We start from the raw sequence: 11,639 nt of genomic DNA on the forward strand, positions 1-11,639 counted from the left end.
CTCATTGCATAGAGAAATGAACATGAGAACAGACAGAGGAGATGGAATAGAAGGTCTATAGAGAAAATACTGCCTAGTGAAACCCCTCTTTTATTAGTGCTGTGACTTGGAGCTCTAATGAACATGCTCGCCCACATGGGCCAGATAGGGGTCAAAGGTCACTTTGGCCCCCTTGTGTCTTTTTCACCATTTTATCACTAAGGCTTGTCTGTTAATTTTCTTTTAAAAAAGGAGCATTACTGCTTAATTAAAGTTGCTTTACTTTTATTGTTATTATTTGATTCTGTCTTTTGTCATCACTGATTTCTGAGCCTGAAATGGCTTTAAAGCTTGATCACACAAGCTGGTGGTTTTTCTTTTGCTAATTTGTAATGTGTAGTACACCTACTGCACCACTCAATCTGTGCTTTCATGTGTACATTTTGATATTGAGGTCAAAGGTTACAGAGGGATCCAGTTCTGTTTTGATAGCGTACAATAATCTCCCTCAATATACATGACGTGTGAGCTCAGTGTTTGGCAGGCTGGAACCAAAAGCCTCTTAAAAAGTGGCTTTTCATTTCAATTCAACCCTGATGGCTGTAGGAGTCTTCTTGAAAGATGAGTAAAAAGATTCTAATGTAAACATCTCTCTGATGTTATTTATTGAGGTTCATTGTTCTCAGTGTTCTTACTGATATTGTAATGCATTAAATGAAACTCACACTACACGAATCCTTCTGACTTAACTATAAACATGATGTAGTAGCATCAAGTAGTTAAGAGTTCTTGTTAAATTTAGATTTAGATTGAGGATTATGCTGTATAAAATTATTTTTCATCGTTGTAAATAAAACGAAAAGATACTTGTTAATTGTTAATAAAGTAGGTTTAACAAGAAAATTCTACTTATAAGTCTTTTAAGTAAATACTAATTCTTTCTACTTCAAAATTTGTAATATTGTAATATCAGGAGAGAAATGTGCACAAATCAAGCACGGTTTATAAGCGAAAACCGTTCTAAACAAATATGTTGGTGGATTTTGATTTGAGGGGACAACAGAGATGGACATTTTCACTGGAGGAAATGTTATGGATTATGGACTTGAATTTTGGCCAGAAGTGACAGTTAAAACACCCTAATGATGGACTTGTGTCTTGCATACACAGCTTTTCACACGTCATTTGCACACGCATAGCAGCCACAAAGGGGGCGCTCGCTAGCACCCTTCTAGAAGCTAGAATGACGAACGGGACAGGACACCCAACGGTCTCGTGGACTTAATGGACATGCACAAGCCATGGCCACTGTAAATTCACAACACCGCAAGTGCACATGAAGTGTGTCATTTGGGACCACAGATGTTTGGGACAGGGTCTATGTCAGTCATCCAGTGCCATGACTACGAAGTGTCACATGATCCCACATCTGACTTGAATCCACATCAACTGAATCTCGAAGAGAAAAGCATTTGCAAGCAAAAAGGGAAAGCGTCAGTAAGCGTAAGAAAGCATGCATCAACATAGTTAGAAATAGCATAGCATCACATTTGTATGGAAACTTGTTTCCACCACAGAATAAAAATAAAAAGCTAGGCTAATTGCAACTTTTTTTAATCTCGCAACTCCAAAATGATGAGATATAAATTCACATATCTGAGGAAAAAAAAGTCTAAATTGTGAGATATAAGTCGCAATTACCTTTTTAATTTTTTATCTTGTGGCAAAACAAAGTTTCATTCTAACCACAGGCGCAGCTGTGTGCCTTTTTGCCATCAGATTCATTCATGCAGAATAGCAGAGCCGAAGCACAGCTCAAGTAATTAACCAACCAAAAATGTTCCTCCACAAGTAACCAGTGGTTTTTCTTAAACCACTGGATTGGAAGTGTAAGTTTTAAGTAGAAAAATCACACCTACTCTGAGTGAGATGAGTGTATCTGTAAACAATGACAGACGAGAGAGCGAGAGAGATTTTAGAAAATTGTTTCTCTTATAAAAATATCAGTTTTAATTGCTTTTACCAACATCTTCTTACATAATCAAACTTACTTGTATCAAGAACCATCCAGGTTGCAAATACCTTGGAAATAACAGTATATATATATATATATTTTTTTTTATTATTTATTTGAGCAAAACTAAATGCAGGAGCACAGTCAGTGTCTACTCAACATCATCTGCGTTCTCCTTTCTCTTTTTAAGCAAGCGGGCTCATCCCAGACCATCTTGCAGTAGCATCTGTTCTCAACTTCGACCTAATTTCTGACCTCCCTTCATTCACGCCACCCATCTCTGCCTCACCCGTCTCACATGGCAAACTACTATCCATATTCAAGAATTGTCTAGTGAAGAAAGATTATTTGTGTTGCCTAAGACTTTATATTTTGTTTCTTTAAGTGTTTCCTGATAAAGAAGCAGTGAAGGTGAGATTCTTAAATGTGGCATTTGATCATCCTTTACATAAATTAGAGAAAACACAGCAATTGTAATCCTACAATACACTTCATGCAACACAGCAGGTCAGAAGAGAAAAGGCATCAAGCTTTTCATTTCATACAACTCCTGGGACCCGTTTCTCACTACATTTCTGACAGCAGTACATTTCACATTCAAAATGCACTAAAACGAACAAAACACCCCATATATGTCTCAAATCAACACATTCTTCCATAACACTAGTAAAGCTGGTCAACCAACAAACACTTTCTCACGCATAAAACAATGACCTAAAAAACCCACTAACATCAGGTAGAATTACACAATGATTTCTTTTCTTTCTTTCCAAAACAACGACAGCTCTCTACTGTTTAGAATTCACTGCAGTATATGTTACATGGTCCATGTTTACATTACAGTATAAAGTTATTCCCAAGTTGACCTGTTTTGTATAGATGATAATACCTAGTATTACCTTTAAATTACATACCAACTGTCTGGTCAATTGTTTATTCAATTTCTTTATACAATATTTTGTGTATTTCTAAAATCATTTTTAAAATTTCTTCTACTATCTCAAAAATGAAAAATAGTGCAGTTGATACAGTATGTCTTTTGTCACAAATTGCAATTGCAATGTCACGAATTGCACTTTTGAAATTTTGCACTGCATCTTTACAATTCCTCTTAAGGGTTTCTCAAAACACAGTGCTAAAACAGCAATGTAGATTTTCATCAGGTTCAACCAATTAACTTTTTTTAATGTTTAAAAAATTATGAATTCCACTTCCTGCAGCTCACACGTGAATATGCAGATTGTGCACTCATTAACACATAACACAATGCAACTACTCAACAAAGCAGATGGTCTCATATAATTAAGATATTCATTATCAATATTACATTGTTAGCAATTAGGCTTTTTGAAAGTCGAGCAATCTGCTACTAAAACAGAAATGTGTCTTGTTAAATTTTGGAATACTGCCTACCAGTATTTGTACTGGTAGCCTACCACTTTTATCATGTAGCCTACCACTTTTATCATGATTTTTATAATTTTTTCAAACTTGACATTTAATTTCACCATCAGCTTTATTGTATGGAAAAGCTGACTAAGCAGTAGGTTTGTCAATATTCAGACAAATCCTCTGCACAATCTGACCTGTGCTGCAGCCTGGAACTAAACAACACCATACTGGTTTCGTCTGGTCAGAGGAGAACTGGCCCCACGACTGAGCCTGGTTCTCCCAATGTTTTTTTTTTCTCCATATCTGTCACCGATGGAGTTTTGGTCCCTTGCCACTGTCGCCTTTGGCTTGCTTAGTTGGAGACACTTAATTTCTTAACAAAGATTGATTGCACAGACACTGTTGAAAGAGAGCTGAACAGAATGATGACATCACTGAATCATCAATGAACTGACTTTAGCTGAAAAAATGACTGAAAAATTATTGACAAACTTTTTTCCTTTTTGTCACTGTAAAGCTGCTTTGATACAATCTGTATATACTATAAAGTGCTATATAAATAAAGGTATAATATAATAATATTCAGACCAACAGCACGACTGCAAGTGTGCTATTGAGTATTAAAATTGCACGTTTCCGTCAACACAGTAGTTGTGGTGTTCTGTTTCTGAATTAATTAGTTTGAACAAATCATCTGGAGTGAATGATTCAATTAATCATTTGTAAAGAGAGTTACTCATTTTGTTCCTGAATGTGCTTGAGCTAATCGGTTAGAATGAATATTCAATGACTGTCAAAAATATCCCTGTCAGAATATCATGCTTCTTGCTGAGGCATGATTGCTACACTTAAAACATTTGGTGTAGAATCAATTTTCACTCAGAAATTGCAATTTCATTTAAAAATTAAAGCAGTAGTTCACCCAAAAATGTACATTTGCTGAAAATTTAAGGCCATCCAAAGACTTCGATGAGTTTGTTTCTTCATCAGCACAAAACTAGAGAAATGTAGTATTCCATGACTTGCTCATCAATGGTTATTGGCACAGTGGTTAACCAGAAAAATAAAAAATGACACTTCATGCCCAAAAGGTTGCCGACCCCTGGAGTAAAGTAAACTAAAAACGAAGGTAAACTAAAAAATGTACTAGCCAATGGCAATTCTATTGCCAAGGTGTGCGTAGAGGGTTGCATATTCATGTCTTTCACATTGACCTTTATACACATAATTGTTACTTTTTAAATTCAATTAAATTCAAGTTTATTTGTATAGTGCTTTTCACGATACAAAATCGTTGCAAAGCAACTTTACAGCAAATTAAGTTTCTACAATATTTAGTAGTAGCTTATCAGTGGTGACTTTCAGTTAAATCCAACGTTTTGTCTCAAATAGCCTGTGTTTATGAGATTTAGGTCCTTTGCCCACCTCTGTATTTTGGTATCCATTAGTTGGGTGGGTTGTTATATTATATTTATGATATATGTATATAGGCTATGTTGGATTTAAGGCCAACTCCAAACAAACTCTTTTGAATTGTGTCTACATCTATATTGTAACCATCTGAACTCCCAAGGGGTGTACAGATTTTGTATTGCCAATGCACATTTAATAAAAGATGAAATTTTATGTTACTTGGTTAAACACTGCATGGGCTTACTTTAAAGGTATCACTTTTAATTACTTGTCTTGTTTACTTTGAATTACTCTGCCAATATGAATGAATGATAATTGTACTGTGTATTATTAGGAAGGAAGAAGGAGCTTGATGAGGCCCTTTTCAACATTATTGTGAAGGACTTTCAGCCTTTCTCCATCGAAGTCAAGGGATTTAGAGCATTTTTAGAGCATTTGTGAAGTTGGATCCCATGCACCTATATGTTCTGCCAACCCTGAAAACTGTTAAGACAATGGTCAGAGAGAAATACCAAGAGGAGAAGCAAAAGGCATCTGTCTGCCTCACAGCTGATATGTGGTCTTCCCACACTATGGAGGCCTGTCTGGGGGTCACATGCCACTACACTGACAGCAACACAGAACTGGGCTCAGTGATGCTGGGAGTATCAAAGTTCCCAAAATCACATACAGCTGACAACATCAAAGAGGCTTTGTCAGATCTGACTGGGTGCTCACTGGTTCAGTTGCTGCCATGGTGTCACGAATTCAGAAGCTGGGACTATGCCATCCCGCTTACTTTACTCATACCATCAACCTCATTGTTAAAAGGGCAGTTGAAGAACATGAGGTGTTGGCAGACATCCGTATCAGAGCCAGGAGAGTGGTATACAGCAGTACTAAGGCCACTGAAAAGCTAATCCTTGCTCAGGAAAGGTTGGGCAGGCAGCCCCTGAAGATTCTCCAGGAAGTGGACACCAGGTGGAACAGCACGCATGATATGCTGCAAAGCCATGTCATGCCACTTTCAAGTGCTGATTTTGACATCATTTCTGAAAGCCTTGAATACTGGCACCGTTCAAGCATGCCACTAAAGAGCTCTTTGGGGAGAAGATAGTGTCAGCTTTAAAGATCATCCCAATCATTAGGATGATTTAGCACAAGGTGGCAGAAAAAACAGCCCTGGCAAGAAATGTTTCTGCTTCATCCTTAGGGATGGCTCTTCAGCAGTACATCAACAAGCGGTGCAGCGATGTTGAATCCATCCGTATGCATGCACTGGCCACATTACTAGACCCCAGATTTAAGACCTTGAGTTTGGCAACCAGGATAATGCCCATGAAGCTAAAAGGCTGTTGACGGGTGAATGTGCTTCAATGATCCGGCTAAGCAGTGAGCATGCTTCACAAGAAGAGGCATCATCAGGGACTGTAGGTGGGGGAGTGAATGCACAGCGCTCTCTTACACCCTCAATACCATGACTGAGGTTAGACCCTTGAGCATAGCACCAAACCCTCAACTGCTCCCTGGGCGTCGCAGCAAAAATGCCTGCCCACTGCTCCCGGGTGTATGTTCACGGTGTGTGTGTGTGTGTGTGTTTGTTCACTATTCATTGCTGTGTGTGTGCACTTGGATGGATTAGTTCTTTGTGGAACCAAAAATGGTTCTTCTATGGCATCGCTTGAAGAACCTTTTGAAGCACCTTTATTTTTAAGAGTGTAGAGTAGATTTGAAAAAAAAAGCAAAATATTGAATAAAGAATTCAAACAAATGATAGCCCAGATGTGTAATTTGAAGGTGATATTATGCTCTACACAAAACAGGACAACTTCGGAATAATTTTGTACTGTAAGGTAAACATGGAGAATGTAACATACAATGCAATGAATTCTAAACAGTAGAGAGCTGTCATTGTTGTTTTGGAAAGAAAGAAAAGAAAACGTGTAATTCTACCTGATGTTAGTGGGGGGTTTTATGTCATTGTTTTATGTGTGGGAAAGTGTGCTTGTTGGTTGACAAGCTTTGTTAGTGTTATGGAAGAATGTGTTGATTTGAGACAAATATGGAGTGTTTTGTTAGTTTTATTGCATTTTGAATGTGAAATTTACTGGTGTGAAAAATGTAATGAGTCCTAGCAGAGCAAAATATTGAATAAAGAATTCAAACAAATGATAGCCCAGATGTGTAATTTGAAGGTGATATTATGCTCTACACAAAACAGGACAACTTCGGAATAATTTTGTACTGTAAGGTAAACATTGAGAATGTAACATACAATGCAATGAATTCTAAACAGTAGAGAGCTGTCATTGTTGTTTTGGAAAGAAAGAAAAGAAAACGTGTAATTCTACCTGATGTTAGTGGGGGTTTTTATGTCATTGTTTTATGTGTGGGAAAGTGTGCTTGTTGGTTGACAAGCTTTGCTAGTGTTATGGAAGAATGTGTTGATTTGAGACAAATATGGAGTGTTTTGTTAGTTTTATTGCATTTTGAATGTGAAATTTACTGCTGTGAGAAATGTAATGAGTCCTAGCAGTTGTTGAAAAATGTAATTATGTTGTTTAAATTTGAAAAAAAAAAAAAAAAAACATTCAGAGTATTGATTAAAAACAACCCATATCTACTTTCCTTTACGACCACTGTCTGCAAAGGGGTAAATGAAAAGCTTGAAGCCTCTTCTTCTGTGACCTTGTGTATTGTGTAAAGTGTATTGTAGGACTACAATTGCTGTATTTTCTCTTTCTAATTTATGGAACATATGATCAAATGTCTCATCTGACAATCTCACCTTACCTGCTTCTTTATCAGGAAATACTTAAAGCGAGGAACAAAAGATAAAGTCTTAGACAAGACAACAAATAATCTCTATTCAGGACAGAGATGGGTGGAGTACTAGAGGTGGATGAAGGGAGATCAGATGATAACAGATGCTGCTGCAAGATGGTCCAGGAGGAGGCCACCTGCTTAAAAAGACAAAGAATTTCAGCAGAAAAAGGAGAGCACAGATGATGTTGTGTAAACTGTCCTGCTGAATTTAGTGAAATATTGTGCTATAGATATTCTCACTAGTACAATCATCAAGTGGGTACTATATATATATATATATATATGCAATAAAAACAATAATTTTAGAATTTTGAATGATTTGTAATGATTAACAGCCATCTGCTCTGATTCTGCAGATTTGATCCACTACAGGGCTTTGAATGCGTGAATAATCAGCAGGAGGAGGGGTTTTCAGTTTAAGTTTAGATGTTATGTTAAATACATTAAACATTTGCATTAGCCTTCCCTGTCTCAGCTTTTGTTGTTGTGAGTCAAGTTGTGTTGTGAAATACTTTGTAAGAACATTGGCGGAAACTGTTTAAGGCTCTGTTATGATGTCTGTGCAGGAGCCACGTTCTCTCAAACTCCTCATTTGTAGTCACATACCCCTAAAACTAAATTCAATTAAATACTGTATTATGTTATACTAAGCTAAATGCTAGATTAAATGAAAAAAATAAATGCATATTAAATAAATACAAATACAATAAACATTTTCTTGCATTACCCATGCATCCTATCCTCAGGTCATGTTATGGTTGTGTTGTGCAATGCTAAGAACATTGGCGTAACTGAACAATTCAATTCAAGACTCTATTCCTATCATGATCCCTGCATATCAACAAACTCATGTAGACTTCTTGTTCATTTATATTGGCTTAATGTACCAGTAGAATTCAGACTTCAATTAATTCTACTTTCAATTCATTTTCTTAAAATATATATTGTGACCAAGCAAAAAAAAAAAAATGTTGCGGTGACAGTACCATTATGCCTTGACATACTACTGAAATGTTCTTTCTCTTAAATTCTGTTAAATGTACTTATGTGATATGACTTCTTTTCACTGTCATGTAACTTGTGTTCATGTACACTCATATGGGAATCAGAAAACCAAGTGAAACTTGGCTTTTCTTTACAACTCCTCTTTTCCTATTTGACAAAGCTAGATAAAGTTGAACAACCTTATAGTGATGTGTTTTATTATGGGGTGCTATTTCATTATTTCTTTATTTTGATGTGCTTATAAAGAAGTAGAACCACTGGCCTATAGACCTTACACATTAGAGAAACAAGCACACAGCCATCTTTAGAATTTTGTCATTTTGGAACATCTGCATCTTTCTATAGCGTCCCTTTTGAAGAGTAATTCGCTGGTGCAGTGTATAGTTATTGTAGAGTGCTGCACAGTGCTGAAAAGGGGCGGACTACATAAGGCAGAGCAGTGTCAGTGGAATAGTCCAGTCAGTGAATCCTACTATGCGTTTCAAATGAGACGCACTGAAAAAGTGAAATGTGGTGACCGGTGGGGGCCCTTCATGTGTGAAACTGTTAATAACTCTTTGTTCAATGTTCATTTAGCGTTTAGACTAACAACGCTTTTAAATGAATGCTCTCAAGTTTATTATTATTTTGTTACCAGTTTCAAGTTGTCTCTCAGTTTGTAAAAGCAAACAAAAAACATTTTTGAATCCAGAACGTTGTTTTTATTTTGCTAAAGATGAGTAGCTATTCATTATTTATCGTAGTTATTGTAGTCTTGTCAAGCAGAATTGATGGTTTGATTTGTTTCAGTGCTCCTGACTCTCCAGAGCCCATTGAGAAATCAGCGGCCTCATCCTGTGGTGGAAAGTGGTATGTTTGAACACATGAACCCCTACTGGATCTCAGGACACATACACTCAGGGTCCAAAATTAATAACATTTACTGGAAAAAATATATATTTCTATTTGGCCATGAAATTACACTTTACATTTGGACCCTGCATACACTCACAAACTGATTCTGATAACTGTTACTGTTTTTTTTTTTAAATAATAAAACAAATACTTAAAATAATTATTATTAAAAAAATCACCTGGTGGGTTTCAACTGTCAGTTTTTCTGTTTACAACCACTAACATTTTGCATGACAAATGATTTATTGAGTTATTCTATAGGTGTCCTACATAGTGCTAGTTTAACGAAGGAGGAAATGTGTGTGTGAATTTTTACATGCACAGTGCAAATCATGTTCTGGAGTACTAATGGAGAACTGCCTCTTCTGTGGCTTAATGTTCAGGTTCATTAGCTCACTCAGAACGTCAATCATTAGCTGCTATTATTGCCTGATGATATTAAATAGAAATTAAATGGAGAAATGAAAGAACAAACAGAGGACACACAATAGAAGGTTTACAGTGAAAATACTACCTAGTGAAACCTCTCTTTAATTAGTGCTGTGACTTGGAGCTCTAATGAACATGCTTGCTAACATGGGCCAGACAGGGGTTGAAGGTCACTTTTCCCCCGTGTGTCTTTTTCACCATTTTATATGACTAAGGCTTGTTCATTTACCTTTAGTTTTTCAGTGGCTCTTTCTGCGCTTTACATAGTTACACCAGTAAGTGTTGTCGACAAGTGACTATTATGAGTAAGTCATCAAGTCATTCACTGAACCAATTTGTTCAAACAGAACATCAAGGCCTGGAACATTGTTTGGACTGACAGAAGAGCTCAACATTTTCTGTAATCACTTGCTCCACTCCAGGTTTCCATTTCGCCCACTCACTGATGACTTTAGCCATATTTTTTTAGATTAGCAACTGGAAAAGCATGTGAGTGTGAGACAATTCGACACTTCTAAAATAACTAACTAATTATACATTTAATATTAATGTCGCTCTTGCAGGTTGTATGTCATTCATGGCCCGCATGTTTAAGGTTGCCCACGTGCTGTTTAGTGAGTATGAATTATAAAATATGGGATATATTGAAAACACTCAGATTCTTAAAAGTCACCAGCAACACATGCAGTGCTGCTTGAAAGTTTGTGAACCCTTTAGAATTTTTTATATTTCTGCATAAATATGACCCAAAACATAATTAGATTTTCACACAAATCCTGAAAGTAGACATAGAGAATCCAATCAAACAAAGGAGACAAAATATATACTTTGTCATGAGAAAAATGATCCGGTGTTAAATATTTGTGAGTGGCGAAAGAATGTGAATCTTTGCTTTCAGTATCTGGTGTGACCCCCTTTTGCAGCAATTACTGCAAGTAACGTTTCTTGGAACTGCTGATCAGTCCTGCAGGAATTTTAGCCCATTCTTCAGTACAGAACCACTTCAACTCTGTGATGTTGGTGGGTTTCCTCCTATGAACTTTAACTTTGTTCTTCATTAACCATCCTTTGGTAGAACGATTTGTGTGCTTGGGGTCGTTGTCTTGCTGCATGACCCACTTTCTCTTGAGATTCAGTTCTCGGACAGATGTCCTAACATTATCCTTCAGAATTTGCTGGTATAATTCAGAATTCATTGTTCCATCAATGATGGCAAGCCGTCCTGGACCAGATGCAGCAAAACAGGCCCAAACCATAATACTACCACCACCATGTTTCACAGATGGGACAAGGTTCTAATGTTGGAATGCAGTGTTTTCTTTCTCCAAACATAACGCTGCTCATTTAAACCAAAATGTTCTATTTTGGTCTCATCCATCCACAAAACATTTCTCCAGTATTCCTCTGGCTTGTCCACATGATTTTTAACAAACTGCATATGGGCAGCGATGTTCTTTTTGGAGAGCAGTGGCTTTCTTCTTGCAACTTTGCCATGGACACCATGGTTGTTCAGTGTTCTCCTGATGATGGACTCCTAAACATTAACATTAGCCAATATGAGAAAGGCCTTTAGTTGCTTAGAAGTTAGCCTGCAGTCCTTTGAAACCTAGTGGACTTTTACACGTCTTGCTTTTAGAGTGTTTTTTGTTGGTGGAGCACTCCTGGGGAGGGTAACAGTGGTCTTGAATTTCCTCCATTTGTACACAAT

This window comes from Sinocyclocheilus grahami, unplaced genomic scaffold, assembly GCF_001515645.1.
Source record: "Sinocyclocheilus grahami isolate Dianchi unplaced genomic scaffold, SAMN03320097.WGS_v1.1 scaffold1246.1, whole genome shotgun sequence".
NCBI classification, from domain to species: Eukaryota; Metazoa; Chordata; class Actinopteri; order Cypriniformes; family Cyprinidae; genus Sinocyclocheilus; species Sinocyclocheilus grahami.